General features: G+C 43.8%; 1 long non-coding RNA gene across 1 annotated transcript; it reads left to right on the top strand.

The window, feature by feature from the left end:
* Positions 1–1,433: 1,433 nt before the first annotated feature.
* On the top strand, positions 1,434–10,875 carry LOC114791295 (uncharacterized). Its single transcript, XR_003749969.1, has 5 exons — positions 1,434–1,448; positions 2,361–2,403; positions 3,709–3,931; positions 7,837–8,090; positions 10,707–10,875. It is a non-coding gene; the product is annotated as an uncharacterized LOC114791295 (long non-coding RNA).
* Positions 10,876–23,779: the final 12,904 nt, after the last annotated feature.

Raw genomic sequence — 23,779 nt, 5'->3', positions numbered from 1 at the left:
CGTATAATATGGCACTTAAAATCTACCTTACACACACGCACTCTCTCTCACTCTCTCTCTCTCACACACACACACACACACACACACACACACATTTGGTTCGGAGAAACAGGCGACACTGAATTGTTTTGCGTGGATGAATTTTTGAGACGGAATGTGCGTTCGTTATTGCGCACGACGTGGATGGAGAGTCGGTGGAAGGAACCGGTGGAGGTGAACGGATCTCCTGGCCGATTATTGGTTGTCCGCGGGACGAGTTGGACGCCGGGGTGACGCTGATGGCTGGTAATGACCTTGAGACGTGTCATCCCCTGCGCCCCCATTCCCCGGGTTCCCATGCGGCGCCCCGAGATCGGGGAGAACGGGCCCATTGTGCATTATCCATAGCCCATTACCCATCAGCACCCTGGCCCTGGTAACCAGAGGCGGGAAATGAAACAGTGCCTATATTTATAGTTTGGGGCCCAGGAAAGCGTTTTTTTTTTTGGGGTGGGGGTGAGAAAAAAGAGGGAACCCAACAAGAAGCGGGCGGCTGACAGAGTTGTCTGCTTGGCAGTCGCGCCTCCTATTGAACGAGTAATTTATTCAAAGGAGATTTTTATCCCCGCGATCTGATTATTATGATAATCGACCAACCTAGACCCCCTTTTTCTACCCCATTGTCCGGGGGTCTGCGGCGGCTTCTGACAGTTAAAGCTGATTTACACGCTCTCACCCCGACGATCCGATGGTCGCATTCCTAGACTCGTATGTAGTGTGTGTCTGTGTGTGTGTGTGTGTGTGTGTGTGTGGGTTCGGGGTACACTTCCACCCAGGATGCAGCAGCTCTACCCGGGGTGTAAGGTTGGTAGAGTGGCAGTGCGCGATACTGGCTACTATGAATATGTGATGGCCCTGATCTCGCCTGCACCCACGGCCCTCTCCACAAAACCCCAGGCCTGATAGGTATGGGGCTGCCAGTAAAACTGGTTATATGGGAGTTATAAATACTTCATTTCCACAGCACAGTTGTAATATTTGTCTTATTCTTCTGGAAACGAACACACATATGAGGGGGGGTCTCATACTGCGCCAATCGAAAGAGAAAGGAGGGAAGAGGGAAGAAAAGAAAGACACGTGAATATCTTAAAGTCGAGGCTTTCTTAATTTCGGAGGGTGGAGACAATAAAAAGAATTGTCATAAGGGGGAGGGGCCTCTGGACGCTATATGTCTTTGACGCGCGTGTCTGAGCCCATAACGGCCGTGCGGGAGAGCGGGCGGCGGGCGGCGGGCGGGTCTCCGTGGGAAATAAGCGCGAGGAGGCGGCGGGGCGGCCCGCCCGGCGCGAGCTGAGTGGACGGCGCCGGCGTGACGTCACGGCGCGAGCCGCAGCCGTGAGGCGCGGGAGCGCGGCGCCAGGCGTCATTCGGCGGTCCGCCTGGATGACGCGAGGAGCCGCGAGGAGCGAGTGAGTATTGTCGGCGGAGCTCCGTCGTGGGGAAGGGGGGTGAAGGGGTGGCGGAATTATTTCACCTGCGCGCGCGCGCGCGCGACGCCCGTGTAAAGTCGCGATGCCCCGACCCACTGTAGAACCCGAGCCGTTCTTATTTCACTATGAATGAAACGTCCCGCTTGACCAGAAGGTCACGTGTCACCTCGACTGGTGCTACTGGTTTGGAGCGGAACCGGCAGAAGGGGGCAAGATCCAATGTCCAGTCCGCCCATGAAGTGTCTCTGTGTTGGCGATATGACGACATCGGTGCGGCCAGGGACCCGCTGCGTGTCCTTTCTTCAGGCCTCGTGGGGTGACAGGACTGTTCCAGGCTCCCTTTACCCTGCTGGAACAGGCGGGCCTGCGGACCCACACTGTCCACGTTTAATGTGATCGTGGCGTGGGCTCTGCAGTGTAAAGTTACTGTGGTTCTCCCACAGTGTTCGGGGTGGAACGTGGACGTGAGGCCCGCACCACGGACAATTAGCAACACTTCACACTGTGTGAAATGCTCCGTCGAAATTGAACGGTTAGCTGTTATTTGTATTGCTCGTTGGAAATTATTGGTTTAAAAAAACTCCACAAACGAAGAAGACAGAGTACAGAGTATTCCGAGTACAAAGTCTTCTACAAGCTGCAGGATGTGATGCTGCGTGGGGTTTTAGGACGCGTTATAATGCGAATTAATAACGAATTAATTTGCACCAGGCCCTCCGACGTCTGACGTCATTAAGCGACGTCGAAAGAAAACACGCCGTCGCCTGTAAACGTGCGGGCATCGCGCACTAGTTGTATTCTCTTTTAAACGATATACATTATACAGAACTATACAGCAACAGTGATCAGTGTTCACACTAATGAACCGACTCTCTCTCTCTCTCTCTCAAGATCACGTCGAGCTGCGCTGGATCGAGCAGGACGTGCAAATAAGGTAAAAAAAAAAAAATTCTCCCCCGAATTACACTCGTCTTTCGCTTTTTTTTTTTTAAAATAAAACACCCGAGACTGACTGAACCATTTCGGAGACGCGACCTTGCTGGGTTTTTTAGTTAATAAAAAAAATTCCAAATAATCGAGGGGGTGACAGGGTTTTACCAACTTGTTTAATCGTCCGTGGCCCCATAACAAAATTGTACAGATTTGTAGAAAAAAAATGCATGTATGGGATCATGTGAAATGCATGGATCGGTGAAATGCATGTATGGGATCGTCAGGGGGATCGTCTATCGCGTTACTCACGCAGCGCTTTATAAATGATTTTTCGACACGATTTTACTATTCAGCCTGCTCTTTATAGGCGTTTTCAAAACGGTGAGGAGAAAAAAAAAAGCAATTTAACTATCCGAATATTCCTAATGCCGCTTACCAACACCAGTCCGATACCTGGAGGTTTAAATCCCGCAGAAATATCGAAAATCTGTTCCCATGGGTCTGGAAGAGCCTGGCTGCACTCCTTCATCATGTGCTGGTGTCTTGCTCATCAACAACAATTATACAAACAATAATACATTTAAAAAGTATATATATTCATAAGTGGTTAAAATACAATTTAATTTTCGTCTTATAAACAATGTAATTATGTATTATTAAAAACATTATTATTATTTTACTTTTTTTTTCATTTACATCATGTGTAGTCCATTTTATGTTATTGCTTTCTGCCAGATTTAAAACCGTAAGTGTACAGTAGTCAACACCTTTTCGGGGTACATTCATTTATTGTGGAATGCAGATCGAATGAGATGGGTGTAGAGAGGAAATATCAAACGTACCCTGGTGCAGCCATTTTGCTCACATGTGGGGCTGAGGGCTCAGATGCAGGTTGGGGTGGGATGATGGCTTGGCTCTTTCTCCTGCTAGGGATTAGATCGGCTCTGTGAGAGAGGGGTGGAGTTTCACATAGAAAAGGATTTTAATTAGACCTGCACCAATGCCAGAAATCTGATTGTCTCCATCTTCTCTTTCTCTTTCTCTTTCAAATTTTGTACGATGCGGGAAGTCATGTCTGACTCAGAGGTGGGCATCTTGCATGAGACTGTCTCTGTGGACTGTAGGCCCTGGCGCAGTCACCAGATTCATCTGGTTCTACAGTCTTAGCATCCGAACTTTGATGAGCTGATGCTTTTTCTTTATAGCAATAGCCACATTTTTTAGTATTCAAATTCACGCACTCCTCACATCACTTTTCTTGTTTCACGTCATGCAGCTGTGTATTAAACAAGATTTTTTTTTTTAGGCATGCATGGAGCTTGTGTGATTCTCCTGTGGAGTCATGGGTAGCCTTAGGGGTTGGCTGTTATCTTTGGTTATCTAGCTGTATGAGTGATGTACATTCTTCATAAAGCTAGATAACCGAAAGTAACAAGAATCCCATTACACTCCTGGCCTCACCCCATCTGACGGACAGATGAAGTCTGGAGAAAGACACGAAAGATCCCCAAACTGAATTCCCAAATAAGGTAAGCATTTTCCTGCCCATGAACAATCGTATTTGTGAGAGTGTTCTATGACAAGTAACCAAAAAATAGCATCCATTAGTTAGTAGTCTGTCTTTGCGTCTTTAAAGGGCTAGTTCAACCCATCGAGGGCTGCATAATCTACAGCTTTTGTCCCAGACTTGTGTCCCAACACAAAATTTCACTAATGAGTGTACAGGACCATAATGAGGTGCTGTGCAGCACAATGAACCTTAAGACACTGTAGCCCTGGGATGGGTTTCAGATCCAAAGGTCTCTAACCGAGGGGGGAAAATATTAATGTGCAGCACGCTGCAACCCGGTTGGTCAAACATGATCACTTTTAATCTAATAAGCCTCTGATCCCTGTGCACAGCATGCGGTATGCGGCAGCTTAATGCTGGGATCACATGGCAGCCAGCGGCATGTGGCTCTACAGGAGCCCATGGATGCCCTCACCCTCAAAGCTGCTTTACCCAAATTAGTTAACCGATTGCCCACTCTCCAGCTCATGGACAACGGCGTCTTGCTGTACATGCGTTTCCTTCGGCTGCATACGTGAGAAGCTAGCATGACTGGGCTCTCCCGAGCGCTCTTTTACCAACTGCCCCCTTTCCAGGCTGAGGATCACCCTGTTGTTCAGTCGTCCGTGGCCTCACGAGGAAAAACAGCCAGCGATTGTTCGAGTGCAATTTCGTTAAGTTTGGCCTTTTATGCCCGTCGGGAGGTGTTTGATTAGACTCGGCAGTTGGCTTGGTTCTGAGTGGTGCAGCGGGTGAATCCTCTGTTGGCGGAGATGCTGCCAAGTGGAAAGGCTTGATCGCACTGCCCTGAATGCGGCTCCGTGGTGCCCGGGCAGAGGGGGAGTGGTCGGAGCAGTTGGAGCGGAACAGCCCCGGTGACAGCACCATTAGGGAAACACTCCGGGGCTCCATTACGGACCCTAACCTGTGGGAGTCCGGCGGCGCCTCAGCTCGCAATCTCCATCACCGTCAGCCGCTCCAGTGCAGCCGCGGGTATCGGAGGGGCACGTGAGCGCCGACATTAGCGTCCATTCAGGCGAACTTGCGGACAACAGCTTAATTAGTCCTGAATTATTGCACGTTTACTTCACCTTTAGCCTTTTTCATGACAGCGGCCAAACAAATGCGTCCCCATGCGACCACCCTTACAATGTCCTTGCTGCTGCATCACCTGACCTGCCCCTGATCTCGCCGCTGCATTGCAGGTGCTGAGTGGAACATTTGCTCATGAAGTCTGACAGAACCAACTCTGACTAAACTAACTCGTGTATTGTTAACCTTTAGTGAAAGTGAAGTGATTGTCATTGTGAAACACAACAGCACAGCACACGGTGCACATAACGAAATGTGTCCTCTGCATTTACAATTGGTGAGCAGTGGGCAGGCGTGAAAGCAGTGTGTGGGGACGGTGTGCGTGCACCTTGGCGGTTCAGGATTCGAAATAGGCAACCTTCTGATTACGGGGTCCGCTTCCTTACCCGTAAAGGCCACCACTGCCCCTTAACTAACTTAACTGCCCCATTAACCAAGTAACTTATGCTGGACTTTAAATGAGTGAAACTGAGAAATTAAAACCTCTGATGCATATGTTGTTACCCAGATCTAGCATATTGGATCCATTTATTCTGCCAGATATCCTCCTCATTCCTCATCCTGTGGGTTTGTCACACCAGCTCAGACATAAATGTTGAATCTTATTTTAGTGAGCCCATCTCACCTTGTGTGGAAGTGGTGTAATTGTCTGCAGTGGCATGGCCAGTCGATCGCAATGCCTATGGATGGCTGGAAGTGGCTCACGTCCGGATTTCCTCCTACAAGCCAGTGACTTTCCTCCTTTTGCATGGCCAGAGTGAGAGGGGTTTAAGGGGAGAGGATTTGGGAATGGAGGGGGGGGGGGGCTGAATTTGTCTTGCTCTTTATGCTCTGGGTGAACAGATTTAGAGTCCAAGTGTCAAGTAGAAAAACAGCCATTGAGGCCTTCCACCCTCCCCAGTAGACAGTACAGTCAATAGAGCTAGTCCACTTGTCAATGCGAGACAATGGGATCCTTTACCACCCTTTCACTGCCGCCGGGTCTGAACAGCCAGACAGCTTTTTTTCGGACTAGAAAAAAAAAGCACAGCGATTCTTGCCCCCTGTTCTTCCTCCCCCTTTCTCAACGGAACACACCAACCGGGCTTCAAAATGGCCTCACTGCTGGGGAGGAATACAAGGCCAGACCCTACCTTTCCCCCCTCCCATCACCCCCTCGAGAGAAATGAATACATTTAGGCTCTTACTGAAGTCAATGGGCTCACGCAGACAAAGGAGATTACGTTTGGAAACTTACCAGTAACAGGTGTACCCTGACATTGTTCGGACCACACCAGCGCTCAGAGCCGGTTCCATTCACACGCCATCCACTCGTAAGGTGGTCAGAATGGGCTCTGCAGAGCAGAAGAGAGACAGTGAGATGTTTAACCTCAGCATAATAGATGTTTACAGATCTAGGTGTACTAGATGTGTCTGAGAACTGACTAATTTGTCACTTGTCAAAATAATAACCATAAAAAGTACAAGTCAGAAGTTTGTGGATTGTAGCTTGTGTTATTATTTATTTAGGTATTATTTATACCTACTTTTTGACTCCGTAAACGAAACCGTTGGTGGCTGATATGCCGTCGGGAGACCCCCCCGTGTTCTCTGGTTCCCATTGTCCTTTTTTCTCACACACACCTACATGCCCGGAGAAAGTTTATTCTTCCCTTAGGGGCTCTGACAATGGTCCCTATTTGCCATATTTGCATAAGGCATTTTTTTTAAACAAGGGTCTGAAGAGGGCTAGAAAGTGGGCCCACTTTAGAACACACAGCACAAAAAAAAAATGTCAAGTGCCAATTACGAAAGGTTTGCACCATTCAACTGTACCCCACCCCTCTACTTCAGCTCACCTCTCTCTCCGACTTCGGCCCCCCACCTTCTTTCCACGAGAGCCGTCCACTGGCACCACCTTAAAACAAAAGGACGGCTTGCAGGGGCGCTCGCCAGCGTCAGCCATTTTGCTCATGTCACTGTACGCCTTGGCGGAGTGGCAGCCCTGCTTGGTGCGACATTTGAAGGAGGCAGACTGTTTATTTTGTGCCCAGACACGTTACGAGCGATGACTTCTGTTCATTGCCAACAACGTGCTGCAAGCGTAGGTTTCTGTATTGGCAGCTCTGCAGCTCCTGCACTCAGCGCAGCGTATAACCACCAACATGCTACATGCTACAGAGTTTCCATGTTACTTTCCCGCTTGCAGCGGGAGGGATGAGGAACCCCACTTGTGGTTTGCCTCATTAATTCAATGCCTTGACGGCTTTTGCATCATCATCACCAGAACGTTTGTAATCCTTTGTCTGATTTGCCCAATGAGCTTTATTTACTTTTGGCACACAAATGATGACTGGCGCATTTTTCAGTGGAGCATCTTGGATGAATGGCCAGGAGATTTCACGTTTGTTCTGCACATTTGCGCTCATTTTTTGTTTGACCTGGGCAACCGTTGTTCCTCAACAGTGTGTTTACCTCAGCAGCCACCTCCTGCCACCCAAAAGGATTTACCCCCTCGCTCTTTTTTCCCCCTCTTTCATTCAATGCCTCTGTGTGTAGGTTTTTTTTTTCCCCAGCCCTCATTCTCAGATGGTTGGGTCTGATTTGCATGCATTTGCATAATGAAAGTCATTTGCATGCTCAGGGGCAGACTGTACCATGAGAACAGACATGAAAAGGTGTGTGAGCGTGCCGTGCTTGCGTTGTGTGTCTTGTGTGCTTCTGCACACGCCTGTACGCTTGTATGACTGCAAAGTCTCACCACCGTGTCCTCTCTGTCTCTGTCTTTTCTCCATTTCTTCTTGTCTCATGCAGGGCATCGTTGCTACTTTTAGTAAATGCCAGTGGGGGAAGAAAGGGAGTGGGCTTTGGAAGGAGGGGCTGACTGGTTCTCTTCCCTCGCCGTCGTCCTCACTTACGTCGCCTCGCTTGCTTTCCCTCCCTCCCGTCATCCCTCCACCCCTCCCCATGCCGTTGCTTGCCCTCTTCTCCATATCGCAAGATGCAGCCCGCGCCACCATCTTATGAGGAACGAGGGGGCATAAAATGGAAGTGGGAAACCAGAGCAGGTACGAATGCTCGCCCCGGCACTGCGCCAACCTTCATTTCACCCTTCCTCCTTTTTCTTCCTTCCTCTCGCCGTATCTTAAAGGCTCATCCCAGCCACACAGAGAACGTGTTAATTACAGCAGATGTGTTTGTTAATCGTGACGATCACATGGTGCCACAGTGGGTGAACCAGGGGGCGGGGTGACGTTTTGTAAAGCCTTAGCATTAAATCATTCCCGTTTCACAATGGTGTCCTCAGGAGGCGTCTGTGGGCATCTGTGCTGGATAGCCCTGGGTGAGGAACACTCCGTGACTCTCACAGATGCCCAGCGTAGTGATTAGTGCCATCGTGGAGGAACGAGTCTACATAAAATTACAGAATGCACACAATACACGCAATTTCCAACATTTGTTCTGGTAAATTCTATTACGAGCGCATTACAGCCAAATTATCATTAGTAATGCTTCCAGTTAGAAATGTAAATTAAATATTCACCTTTTAAATGACACCCTCTCACTCGCATTTGTATTTTTAATGGAGAATATTGTGATTTAAGAGCAGCACACTGTGTAAATGTCTGGAGCGGATGTGGGGAAATCACAGCCCCAAAAAGCGTAAGGGTGAGAGCCAGAGTGAGGGAGATGGATGGAAAAGGGAGAGCGAAAAAGGGGACTGGGGGTGTCATAGAGGGGTTTCAATAGAGGAGGGCCCTCTTTGTGTTTGTGGGTGAGTGTTCTGGGGAGCCAGTGCCCAGACAAGTCGAGCATTGTTCCCCCTGGCAAGCTTGTTGTGGCGCACCATTATTGAGGCCAGAGAGCTATAAGTTGAAAAACCGCTTAACCAAAACACCAATTAGAGCCGGCTGGGCCTGATAAACCAAGAGAGTAAGTAAACAATGGCCGCCATTGTCCCCGCAGCACCGAGAGAACCCCCTTTTGTTTGTGTCCCTTCTCTGGAGGTAGAGACAATACAGAACCGTCATACTGGTGCTATGCTAGTAGTCAGGCTCATCAATGTTTCCTGCTAAGGAAGTGAGACTATAAATAAGACTATATATTATATACGTAACTATTAAGACAACCATTTAAATGTAATTAATGTATATGCTTGCATTACCAATAAATTGTAAATAAATAGAATTTTTGAGCGATTTAGATTCAACCACCAGGTGCATATTATTATCATTTCGTAATGCCACATGCACTAGTAACAGTGCGTCTATATAAACAGCTGCTAAACTGAAGATGAGGGTGGTTGAGAGGATCTGTGTAAATTATGCAGACCCCCCCACCAACCCACATCAATAAAAACAATACAAACAGTAGACAGTGGAGTGGCTGGCACTGGTAATGAGACGATGAGTAGCTTAGGAGGAACGTGAGGGGGCTGGAGACACGGCAGCTTGTGTCTGGGTGTACTCTGACACATGGACAGGGGCGCAGACGTTCTCCTGTCCGTACACACACACACACACACACACCCCTCCTGCTATGTTTGGGGAGCAGCTGGACCTCGGGGCCTCCACTGCAGGCACTAACCTTGGGAACCACAACCACCTCCACAACTACCGCCGAACCCCCCACTCCCCCTGGCACCGGGGCCCCCCAAAGTCTGTCTGAGTCTGGGCTCTCCTCCCACCCTCCCCACTTCCCCCTCTGCCATGATGCTGGGGCCTGGGAAGGACTTCAAGTTCACGGTCAGACCTCCTATTGAGGTGACAGGCTGACTGTTTGCTCAATTCAACTCCCTATTCAAGCCTGAGCCAAGCCGGCAGGGAGGTGTGGGGGTGCTGGGGACACAGTAGCACTGTGAGGACCATTCATTCTAGGGGAGACAAGTGAGGAGAGAGTTGGACTAGTGAGAAAGACAGAGAGAGGGGGTGGTGGCTAATGAAAGGAGTTTTGGGCCGCCTAAATGAAAGTGTTGATTCCGTGCTTAGGGTTCGCTTTTAGCCAGTGTTGCATAGAGCGCATGTCCAAAAGACTCCCAAAGCTCTTCTAGTCCTATGGACAATCCCCCTCCCTGCTGCCTCAGCCCAACACTCACACACTAGCTCCCTATGGCCATCCCTCCTTCCTCACAGTTTTATTGGGACACGTGCTGGGGCTGTAAATTTGGCATTAACAGGCTTATTCAGGAAAGGAGAAACAGTGCCATGGTGCCCATTCACCCCTCTTTTCCACTGAAGACATCCGGACAGTATTCTGGTATCCTTTCAACATCACACCATATCCTCTCAGTTTACCGTCATTCTGTTCTTATCATCCATTTGAGTCTGCAGGTTTGGAAATGACAGCAGGGAAATGAACAAAAAAGGCCACATTATGTGCAGTGACAACATTCCTAGTCCACTCATGACCCTACTAGCTTATGTTTCATGTCTGAGCTGCTCAGGGGGACTGTGCTTCTCTGAAGTTTCCCTACAAGCTGTGCAGCTTAGGGCGTGTCACATGCTCCCTCTTTGTATTTAGGGCCGGCACGTACCAATCTCCTGCAAAGACTTTCAACTTCGCCCTCAATCCCCCCGCTGGCACTTGCCATCCTTCAAATCCTTCTTACTGACTGTACTGACCATGATATTTCACACCTGGACAGATTTTTAAATGGCTTTTTCTTCATGTTTTTTTTTTTCCAGGTGCTGAGGAGAACATGGTCCTACGATGAGAGACACCACACACCAGAACATAAGAGCTTGGGCACGGGAAACCAGGAAGACCACTGCTGACGTACTTTCTACTCCAACATTTAATATTCAAAGCACTTTACTGGGTTATTGGAGTTTCCTTTTTGAGTGGCATGAAAATGCAGCCAGTAGAATGGAAAGGACCACTCGGAATATAAAAGGAAATTTAAACTTAATTTGTTAATAAAAGAAAAACATAATATGTTTTAACAAAAATTTAATGTTGTGAGCAATGCACCTGACATGAATCAGTAAAATTATATTAGAAAAATATGCACAGAAGTGAAAAATGTGTATGATACTTCAAGAATAGGACAAATTTACACATTAAAAATGTGTTTTTCATTGTAATTAAGAGAAATAAATTTTTATCTGTTTGTAGTTATGGAAGCTATGGTGTATATAGTGTATATGATAATATACTGAAACTAAGAATGATTGGTAGACATTATGGAAATGTGTGTGATAGTGAAGCCCACGGCAGCAGTGAATAAAACTGCACTGTGATTGGACAGCTCTGTGTGTGGAGAGCACACTGCTGTTGGAGAGAGCTGTTGTCTTTATTCTCTATGCAAATTAGTTGGTTTTGCAATCAGCTGAAATGTTTTGCTTTGCACATAGCAAACAATACAGCATGTAGTAAAATTAGAAACAAATATACTGTATAATTTTGGACATGTTTGTGTGTGTAAAAAAGACGTATTGCACTTAACTTTTAATCATAATGAAAAATGTTGTTTTGGGTAGTGGCAATTTTTTTTTCACTTGATCTATGCAACATTTTGAAGTTTAGTAAAAAAATTGTGTATAATTTCACAAAAAAGTGACTTGCTGTAATAGTCAATTAACATTTGACAGTGTTTTGCATTTCAGGCAGTCCAGTTATTTATTTATTTTGATTTATTTGGTTGTACAATGTCTCTATATATTTTAAGACAATCCACATGTGCCTTTATTTCAGGATCAATGTGCTATAATAAAAGTTTACATGGAAAACAAATAATAAGGCTTCTTTTTTTCTGAAACACTACATGTTTTGACATATTATGTATTGATCATTAAAAGAAGTTTACAGATTTTCATGAGTTCCACAAAAAAAAATGTATATAAACGAATTATAAAATTTATATTCAAATATTTAATTAAAATATTCAGTTTTAAAATATCCTATGTCTACCCAGATATCATCTTTAAAATATGGTCTATTATAACTTATTAACCCGAACCATGGACATAATTCTTTGGTGAAGTGCCACTGACCTAGATCATAAATTTGATTTCATTGTCAGGTGTCCACATTTTTAGTGCAGAGGAGCTCTTTACAAGCAATTCACAATATCTGATGGATTGATTTTATTTTGACAGCATTCACACAAATTCACACTGTTTGCAAATAATTACGTTTTGAAAGAAAAAGCTGGTATCAATAAATAAATAAATACATTTAATCACCTTTATTACAGACAGAGCACACAATGGAGCAGACTATCACTATAAGTCTTGCACTTTCAGAACCCCCCAAATGTGTGTGAAACATTACAGGTTTATAGGGCCTACAAATGCAATTTAGGTTCATATAAAACGATTCACTGTCGAAATGAACATCCCTAGTGCACACATTACCATTCCTTTATTGTCAGTGCCAGGTTGCCGCCACATTATGAACAGAGCACTAATGTACAGCATGCAACCGAGTCTTTTGTGACATCTACCCTCACCCATGGTTCCGTGGCTGCTTTATGCCCCCATAATCTGATTCACAGTTTTGTCAGACTGCCAAGAGGCATGTTGCATTATAGCTTAGTGGAGGACATAATGAACTAAACTCCACGCAATGGGACTCTTTGGGGGTTGGAACTAAATGATGTCTGGCTAGGTGGATGACTCAAAACTGAGTCATTGTTAGGTTGAAGTGATGTTGCATAGAGTGTCTAAGCCATATACCAAATGTATATGTCTAATTTCTGAATTAGTTTTTTGTCAAATATCTTTCTCTTTTATGAATAATTGAAAATGTACCTGTTTTGAAATCTATTGTAAGGATCAATTTTTCACATTTTAGGCATGCAAAAACACACTCACACACATATTTATATTTTAATGTAATTTTTTTCCAATAGTATGTTGATCAACATATAATTGCATGTAATTTAAAATATATCAGTGTTATTTTCTATAGCAAAAAAAGCTGTAGAAACTGAGGGAAAGGGTGTACGTTCGTATGAAAGACACTGTGAATTTATTATATTTGCCAGTGGATTATGACAAACTAGTGTTACATAACACTGCTAGCTCATGCAACTGAACAGGGCCTGAAATGTTTAGCTCGTGGTACAGAAATGGTGGAATCTGTGGATGCGGGTGATGGTCCAAGGGCAGGAAAAGCAGGTGCTTTTTTATATCATCTTCCCTAGATCATTAGCATGCAAGGCTGTGATTGGGAAATTCTGCCATTGCTTTTTCTGCAGGCAATTGCACTCTCATCTTGTTTACCAGTTGCCAGGGCACTGGGTGTGCATCTTTAGATTTTTCAGTGGCTGGTGCCAACAATCGGTAAAAGAAAAAAAAATAACGACCTGCCGATTTCAAACGGATGTCATCCGTTAGGTCCTTACCCACAGTTTCAACAACGCAAAACATGCTGTCTTTTGTGTAAGCAGAAATTGAGCTTTGGGGTGTGTGATGGGCTGGTAAAATGGGGATGGCTTCACTGGCTAGGTGTGAAACATTCTGATGGGAGTACGACAGCTTGGCCAACGTTGCCTGGAACCTGGAGGAGCAACACAGCGACAGAGAACTGTCATCATTCTGAGGATGACAAAAATATGCAGTTGCACTGGTCTTGTAAAAAAAATGTGTTGTTTCACATATTACTTGCAAGACCCACTGTTTTTAATGGTGGTGCCATTCATATACTCCGGAGCTAGATGGAGAGAAGGTGTGTGCTTGGTTTTGTGTCTGTGTGCATAGGTTAAGTGAGTAACTGATAAAAAAAAATTACTTGCAAGACAATGCAAACAATAATTAAGGATACAGTTCTTTTTTCCTGTGTTATGAACCTGAATATATGCCAAATAAATGTCCTTCTCAAATGGTATCTTGTTTCACACATTCCACTGATTGAAATCAAAAAAATTATTTGACTTGATTGGTAATGCTCAGGCCCATATTTAGTAACGGTTAATTCAGATTTTTCAAATTTAATCATTAAAAAAAAAAAAAAATTAAACACAATGAAACTTAAACTCTATTGACCAAGTAAAACACATTCTGTCTACAGTGTAATTATTTTATATGTGTATTACTTAATTACATTTTTTTAAGCTCAGAACAGCACAATGCTAAAGTCACTCAGGTAAAAACAAAAGAATAAATCTGGGAGCCTGTCTGTGGGAATGGACGTCTCCCGCCATATTAGCATTCTGGGAAAACAAAATGCCCCACAGGGTATTCACACGGACCAGACGGGTTCCCGTGACCAAGCAGGGCGGGCGTTAAGAAAGATGGCCCCGCCGGCGGGAGGGAAGAAGGTGTGAGGGGTGCGAAGAGTTAATGCCGACAGCTCAACAAAAGGAGCCATTGGCGGCCGGGAGGAGAGGAGCAAGGGAAAAGAGCTAAGGTCAAGGGGACCTGGGGGGGGGTTCAAGTTCAAGTTGATTGTCACAGTCTGGCATTTTAACTAAGACTGATATCTACCCAGCTCATACACTTCCATCACAAACCCATCAATGGGTAGAGCACAAAACACAGTGGCGCTGGACTATTGTCTTGACATTCGTTGTGCTTATGCAGTCATTTTTTTTTCTCTAAATTATCCAATCATAAACACAGTATTTATGAGGAAATGAGATGTAATGGCGATTTAGGATTTGTAAACTGGGGTTTTAAACATTGTCTGTACAAAATCTTTCGGAATCAACAGCTTCACGGAGCAGAGGCTTTTTTCTGTGAGAAGTTTGTACATAAAAAAGATGCACCTGATGTCAGTGGCTGAGTGTGAATGTGCCTGAGAGTACATGTCTGCAGCCAGACCCTTTTGGAGAGTCTTCATGATGTTTCTTCAGTATGAGTCAAGTTTACCAGTAACAGGTGACAGAGCTGGTGAATTCGGTGTTAAGGGATTTTTGATTTCTTTTTAAATAATGTATATGTATAATCCAAAAATTTAGTCATTCAAAAAGTTAATTCAGATTAAGTTCTCTATTTTCTCCATTATTATCTCCATAAAAAGGAAAGAATGGTACAGAATGTACAAATAGTTGGTAATGTTCTAATACATCAATGCACGTAAGAAAGTCCTTGCAGGGATTGAAATCCAACATATTATTAGCATTATAATCATTGTTCTTATTGTAATAATCCTATCAGAGTGTACCATTTCTTATTTTATTTTGGGAAAATAATTAGCATGTTCTATATTGTGGTTGTAAATTCTAAAACTCTGAAATGATTAGAAAAAAAAACAGTAAAATCTTAAGGTTAAAGGTACAGGTGAAAATATGACTTCAGTTTACAATATTTAACTGGCCAAAAATTAGTAACACCAAAGCATTTCATTAAGAAATTACAGCTTCAATACTACATTCTCAATATTAATATAGACACATGAATAAATGTCAAGATGAGTATATTTTAGGTAAGGTCCACCCATTTGTGAATGCTTAATTAAGATTTGTAGTTATTAACTTTAGATATTATTCATAAATATGAATAATATAATTTAATGGACATTTTGACATTAAGTTCTATAAACAATTGGTGAGCACAATTCTATGCATATATTAATTAGAATAACTGGATTGATGCATTCTATTTATGTAACACAGAGCCAGAAATAAATATTTCATATGCTCTATTTGCAAGTATCGACTCTTACTTCTTGTGCACTGCAAGACAAAGGCATGCAGGTGCCAAGCACCACGCAGAGTATCTGTGTGGCATGTGCCCAACTGAAGGAGTTAAATGCACGCACACACACACACACACACACACACACACACACACACACACACACACACACACACACACACAAAACAAAAGAACAGCAGAATCGCAGGCACATAGTGCAATAGTTGTATGTTACAGCTGCTGCTTGTCAGACAAGTGCCATGCTCCACCTCTTCCTCTCTCTCTCTCTAGCATTCATGCTGGCTCCTGGTTGCCTTGGCAACTGGCTCAGTGTGTGATGGCACTGAATCCGAGTGGAAAAGGAGGTTGCAGCACTGACATGGAGCAGCAAGCACTGATACTCCCCCTAACATACACATCCTGAACTGAACATGCGGATCAACTTCACAGCTCATATCCCAGTCCCACAATGCATTCACAGCACAATTCCAACAACAACAACAAAAAAAACCCACCCACAAATACATCTATATAATGCACACAGTGGTTTATGTCAACAATAATTATATTTATTTGAATTGCATATACTGAATTTGACTCATCCAACAAAATAAAAAATAACAGAATCCTACCCAAACCTTTATGCTACTGAAGTGAACAGATCTATTGTTATAATCTGGCAGAACCCTCACTTGGCTCTTTGTCTGTCTAGAGGAATTTTAAAACCTCAGAGAGACAGGGTGCTAATTTGACATGGCAGTAACAGTCTAACAGACTGTTGTTTCCCCATGCAGCTGCCAGTGAAGCCTACATCCATGTGTTCTGACAACATATTTCTCTTGAATCATACTGCCTCGAGCACAGTTTATTCAGGACGTTTTAGAGCTAAATGCAGTTTTAGTGATATTTTGGTGCAGTTGTGCTTGAAGGGATGTAAGCCTTTGGGTTGGACAACAGAGTTTATCGTGGCGTTTATATAAAAGCATGAATCAACATGGCCCTTCTAACTAAATCCACAGTGTATGCAACTCTCATCACACTCAGATTTTCACGAGACCAAGCTACATGTAAAACACATACAATTACAGGCTAATGCAAAAACACTACAGATACTCTTGGCATTACAATATGATTACATGCATTTAAATGCTGAATCCTGTTTGACCTTTAGCAAATAATGCCTCAGTCACGCTGGAATTTGCAAAGGAATTACCTGGTTAAATTAAATGATTACAATACGCGCCACTCCAGCTCTATTGTAAGGAAAACACCATGGCAGTCCACCTGAGAATGGTGAGGAAATGCACTAGCTAGGCTGGCCAGTTGACCATTGTTCTTGAGCCTGTGTGGGAATGATGTGACAAATGGGGTCAAGGCCAAAACAAGCACCACTTGACCTTTGTGACCAGCGAAGGGTGGTGGTGCTGCGGCTGGAGGTAGCCGTACCCTTGAGATTGTACCCGTGCAACAGAGGGGGCTGGTCACTTGACCTCTGTGCATATGACCGTCATCTGGGGATACAATAATGGCCAGGGTCTCCAACTGCCTGAATGGCCTCTCCAGCTGGCTCCTGCAGGACAATGACTAATCAGAGGAAGTGCCAGTCATTAACAAGACACTTAAAGCATGTCTTTGCTTTTGCCTGACACCGTCCAACACCTAACAGCGCTGGGAAACTAGCTCAGGCGAAGCCGACATGCCAAGGGGTCTGCAGGGCTATTTTGTACATTATGTGCATACAAAAGTCTTACATAATAAAAACGGCCAAAGCTGACACAAAAAGTACAATGGCAACAATGACCTTCATCTATTCTAGTATGTCAGGTTAGAGCTGACAACCTCTTTTTAAGGTGTGAATTGTTTTGGGCACTTTCACTGAAAAATACAGTCAATACCATTTTGATGACAATGATTGAAAGGCTGGACAGGCTGGTCTTTCTGGTTTCATCCAGCTACATTTACACAGACAGCTATACCTTTCATATTGGATAATACCTTACTTCAAAATTTCTTCCTGTAAATACAAACATTTAGAACACATTTGCTGTCTATGATTGAAAAAGGCCTAATTTTGTGTAGTGTTTTAATTAGGGCTGTCAAAATGTATGTGTTAATCACTATTATAGCTATAAAGATATTTAATATGTTGACATAAATTAACACAGCAATGTTCTGTTTATGTCCTGTGTGGGGTCTGATCAGTTACGATCCCTACATAAAAGTGAAGATGACCAATATTTCCTTGCAGATTCAGACGATGCATCCTCTGCCTTGCTTTTAAATTATTTCCAAATGGAGACATGTGGCACACGAGGAAATTGCTTGCCTGCATCCACAAGGTGACTGTGTCTATTTTTTACCAGGCTGATCATTCGTGACCACATAAAAATATTTTAACAGTGCTTTTGGCATTTGAAACAGCCTTTGGGTGGGAACATTAAAAATAAAACTTAAAAAAAAAGTAATTTGCCTTAAAATGTATTTCCATTTATTTACTTTATTTACAGTACAGTTTTGGGGGAAAAAAAAGACAAGACAAGGTTCCCGTTACGTTCCCACAATTGTCTGTGATAATTTTGTCTATATTATAGCAACATTAAATAAAGTAATTGTGATTAATTATTTTCCATAACTATTTCTAAATAAAAGAGAAAATCTGTTATTAGTTATATTGTGCGTTTCATTAAAAAATCTGCTAATTTGGCCATTTACACCTATCTGTTCCAAAAACACGTAAAAGAAACGTGTGTCAATAATTAGAACATTGGCAGACACATTCGTTACCATATGGTCACAACAAAAACTTTCTCCCTGATGCTAGTGGACCTCTGGATGCCACCAAAATTGAATATGTTTAAAACTAGTGGCTAATGGAAGCTCTAATATATCACATATGGTTTTGGGATTAGTGCTATGGGTCCTGGAACCCAGACATGCAAACACATAAAAAATGGAGGGCCCAAGAACAGGGTCGCCTCACAATGACACTTTTGGGGGTTCAAGCTCTTAATTAAAACACAGACAAGAAAAGGGGGTGCAGGAGGAGCGGACAGGCAAAGAAAGGCAAATGAGACAGCACCCTCCAGACTGTCTGGGCAAGAGTGTGGGAGTGTGCTGCTCTCTGTGTGCCTTTCTACTATGGATGTGCTTGGGAATTGACTTCGGTATTAAATGACCTGATTGAGCCCCCTCACCCTCTTCCCCCCACATCACAACCACACCCTGGTGCACAGACTCTTACTTCCTAGGAGACTTTGGTATGGGATGGGTGTGGTGGAAGGAATAAGGACCAGTCCCAGCCACTGGGGTAATTTTCTGTCTGAGACACATAAAGCAAGAGGTCAGAGGGCAAATAAGTGCACTGAGAAGGGGTGCTTTCACATGGTAATGGCCATGCCAATGCACCCCAAAAGCAATGGGGGATTTTGGGAACCCTTAGTCTTTTTATGTGGTAGCAGGGAGGTGCTAAAATAATATTAAAAAATAATACTCTGGAAATCTTCCAAATAGACAATGTTCTATTCTCTACTTCTAGCATAAGCAAGTAGCATCACCCACCCTGTGACTAAAATTAAAATGATAATATAATTTAAACAAACAACAATCCAATCAATCCTTTGGTAGCACCAGCTTAACTAACAAATGGCCAGCTTACTGGCTTGACCATTTTAGATTAAGTCAGACAAAAAGACAGCGACTAGTGTTAACCCAGTTCTTTCCAGTCAGCTGCCTTTGTCAATGTCAGCTACATTCACCCCACCTGCTCCTGACTGGAGGCATAAAGACGGCAACACCCCGCACCCCGCAACCCAGATCACCACCCACTTCGGCAACACCACCGCCACCCTTCTGAGAACGTCTGAGTCGCGCAGCCAGTGCATGGTCTTCCACCCGCCACCCACCCCCAAGATCACTGACGGATTCCATGAGAGCGCCTTTACTCAGACATGAAGAGATGCGTGACTAGAATCATGTCTGGCCTGGTCTGTTCTTGGACTGGAGAGACATAAGAGTATCAAAACTGAGTGTTAACATTAATATTTATTTTCAGAATACTTTACCCCTCTTTATTTCAACCAAAAGTAGAAATAATATTTCTTTTGGCGTAAGCCTATAGATTTAGACTGCATTACTAGACAGAAGTTTCATCTGATAGAGACATGGGGCGTGACGGTCCGTGAAATCAACGTGAATCAGAACCAAGCTACTTATCCCAAGGGCATGTCTAGAAACGGACAAAACTTTATTTATTTAGACATTAGACATAGACATACAGGTCTGATGTAGTGAGTTCAGACAATTCAAATGTTTGTCTAAGCTATTAACAATGATTAATAATCACTTTGAAATATGATTCTAATAAAATGGGATCTAAGTGGAAATTTTAATATGACTTTTTTGGTTCTGACCAAAATATTAAATATAACATCTTTAGATACATAAATGATTGGATAATACGAGGATTAAGTCCATGAATATTGCAATCAGTAGCAATTATCGCATATTTAATTTGATGACAACTGGAGTGTTAAAAATCAATTGAAGAAAATTAGTAAAAGGATATGGAAGTGGACAAAAGGAACATTGTCTTTTCAACAGTCAGAATTAAGCTCTATGACGTCACACAACGCACACATTCTAAAGGGCTGACATTCCTTACGCCGTGTTACTGATGTTCCCATCAAAGCCAAGATCTTTTGTTTTAAACCCTTTATACATGCTTATTTCAGAAAGGTTTGAGGTCACCGTCCTGAACTGGGTCCCAATTAAACAGAAGAAAATGTACCCACTGTGAAAGAGTTCATGGTGCCTACGAGCTGCAGGAACTCATTCATGTCCATGCCAAATTGTGGACGGGAACGGCCTTTCCATTACAGCAATGTGCGTGGGTGTGTGTGTGTGTGTGTGTGTGTGTGTGTGTGTCAGGAGGAATCCCACCGTAATTAAACCGTTTTAAACTGGGACCAAAGAGGCCATTGTGTTGCAATTCGTGACATAAACCAAAGATATCTGTATATTTATAAACCCTCTTTAGTGTAAATACGTTGTATAAATGTTGCGTGTTGGTTTAAATATAAAGTGACACCTGCGTGCACGCACGCTCGTACAATATTTAGCAATAGCAACTGTTCGGTTAAAAAGGCCGCGCGCGTGGCCTCCATGCTAGCCCATGCTAACCCGTGCTAGCCGCGCCACGTGACTCGTTCCCGCGCACGGCGCAGCGCCGCGCAGCGCATCACCGCGCCGGAGTAGCTGAGCAGACGAGGCGCGGTGTGCGGAGCAGGTGAGAGTGCCGGACGGGGAACGCGGGCATCGGCCCGTTCGGGAGTCCCCGTCGGGTGGGGGGTGGCTAATGAGAGAAGACAAGCGGCTGAAGGAGCGACGATAGGTAATTGGCGGGGAGTCGTGGGAAAACGTAAACAAACAGCTGCCATTGGCGTTTTTTGTTCTTTCTCGACCCTTTTCTCATGAATGGACGCATAAGTGGAACCGCAAACTGGCAGCTGGGAGCGGAAAACGCGGAGGATCTGAATAACGCGCCACAAATGAACACGATCTCGCCCCCGCCGCAATAATAAATAAAAGCCCTTGAAGAAAACGAGCAGATTCGTTTGTTCTCATATCTAAACCTATATGGGCAACACAGGAAAAACATAAACTGATAGCCAGCGTACAGTTTTATGGACAATAAAGTAGTAAATGTGAATCAATTGGTTAACTAATAGATTGTTGTCTATCATGTTCTGACTAAAAAATGAATCGTTTAACATGGTCAGAGCAGAAAAAGGGTGACGTGTCCCCAGCGGACACCCTGAGGACAGTTCACTTGTTCCTTCTCCAGAGACACATGCAACCTTCTTGTTCTGGCATAGGAGCATCACCCCTTCAATTACTGGGATCCAGAGGTCACATTAATCCTGACCAACGGATGGTACCACAGATATGGCCATATCTGTGTTTTTGAATGTGTGTGTGTGTGTGTGTGTGTGTATATATATATATATATATATAGAGAGAGAGAGTACATCAGGTGGGAGTGTCACATGGGCCTTTAGATCTGATTTATAGTGAGGAAAATAGAATCTTTTCAGCAATGTATAACAGCAACGACAATTTTTAAAAAGCTGATGACAACACAACAAAAAATACATAATGCCAGGATTTGTTGCCAGGATTTGTTTTATGTTCCATATTGGCCCCTCATAAAACCTGTTTCACCGAAAAAGAAACCCGCATCTGATTAGAATCTTCCCATTTTCTATATAATCACACAATTGCGTGAACTGTGGTGTATTTTAGTAATTTTTCTATGAAGGAATAAAGCAAATGGTGAACAATTGAATCAGTGAACCGTGCATCTTGCATTCACCCTGCATTGGAGTTGTCCTTCAGTACTTCTCTCCTTTGATTTCTTTCAGTCACCGCAGTGTTTCTTAGATGTTAATAATAGACTTGTCTATCAACTGTCCCCACCCTTGGAGTTAATTGGTGCTGAGCATAGGGAGCCATTCCTTGGATATTGCTCAGAAGTTGGGTTGTCATTAGATCAGTGGATGGTGAAACCTCTCCAGACCCACCCACACACAACCCGAAATACCCACCTGCCCCCAGTGCAAAAGAGTGGGCCTCCTCTTTTTTACCATGTGGTTCTCTGCAAGAAGTGAGCAAGGGCTCAAACCTTTTACGCACCAAGCATATCGTCTTGACTATGGAGCAGTGGATTCAGTTACAGAAAGATTTATTCTAAAGTATAATGTTGATTACAGAATCAAACTCTGCAAGCTCACCTACAAATGGGCAGACTAGTGTCCCGAAAGATATGTTGTGAGCAAGCAGTTTAACAATTTAGAAGATGCAGAGTAATTCCAAATAATTGAAAAAAAAAAAACCCAAAGGGAGCAGTTAAAAATCTAAGCTTGATACAACATATGCCTAGATGTTTAAATGACTGCAAAGTCATTATTATGCTGCTTGATGGCCTTGTTTGTTGAAAGTGACTTTAAAACTTGGGGTTGTGAGGCATATAGCATTAACGTAGCATCAATTCCACTGCTCCTTTAAATGTGGCACCGTGAATTCTATTCATAAGCATGTAATCGAGTCATTCATTGTGGTCCTTATGAGGCAAGTTCACTTGTGGTATTGCGTCATTGATTTATAAGTATTAATTTAGCACATGGCCTAATCCTGTCTTCACATACATCCCATGCCTACTGTGAGGAAGCGTGAATAATTGTATGAGCGTCAAATCCAACATTCGACATGTAATATGCATTACAGAACGTTGTCGGATTTCCACCAAATTTCCCGGTGTGTTTGATGTCAGAGGTCCAGTCCAGTTTCTTTGATTATCTATTTTCACGTTGACATATCGATCCTTTATAATGCTTTAAGTGATGCACCTCTCACGGAAGATAAATTTGGTGGCTCAGCCCACGAAAAGAAGCGGGCAAAAAGAGGCACAAAGGCGCTGGTTGCTGGGAATTCAGTGGCGTTCGCACAAATGTCATCTCTGGCCAAGTGGCCTCCTCCTCATTGCCCCCATCCTCTAGGCCCCGGCTTCCTGGCTCTAATGGCTGTCTCTGTGTGCCATCTCGGGAAGACGCACATCCCCTCTAGAGTAAAAGGCTCCGACATTAATGGAGCCATTGACTCTGAAGAATAGGGGCTTTGTGGGGCAAGGCCAGAGTGGGCGCCCGTTTGCTCACACACAGGCCCTCACACGCAGCGCTTCAGAACTGGGTGCCAGGGGCGGACATCCAGCCGCACGGCTCTAAATGCCCCTCTGAGGAAGTGACAAAGAGAAAGATAGCGAGGGAGAATTAAAGTTTTTTAAGCCTCAAAGAAGAGTAGAATGATTTGCGGTGCAAAATGGAATATTGTTATAACACTGGGAACATGAAACCAAACCAAGTCAACTGTTGCTCGTTGTTTAAGTATTCTAGCATTTACTTCAGGAATCATGCAAGTTCAACCAAGTTTTAATGATGCACACAGAATGATTATTCTTTTTGTTTTACATTATTAAGAAGTGGTGGCTTAAAATAAACTCAGATCCATTAGCATGTCACAAGATGAATAGAAATATATAGAATAAAAACAGACAACATTGCTTAACCATAATGTAAGAAAGCGTCAATTAAGATAATCAAGGAGAATGACTGCATGCACACAAC

This window comes from Denticeps clupeoides, chromosome 5 (assembly GCF_900700375.1).
Source record: "Denticeps clupeoides chromosome 5, fDenClu1.1, whole genome shotgun sequence".
Lineage (NCBI taxonomy): Eukaryota > Metazoa > Chordata > Actinopteri > Clupeiformes > Denticipitidae > Denticeps > Denticeps clupeoides.
The sequence above is the reverse complement of the archived record's forward strand: the minus strand, read 5'-3'. Positions and strand labels throughout refer to the sequence as shown.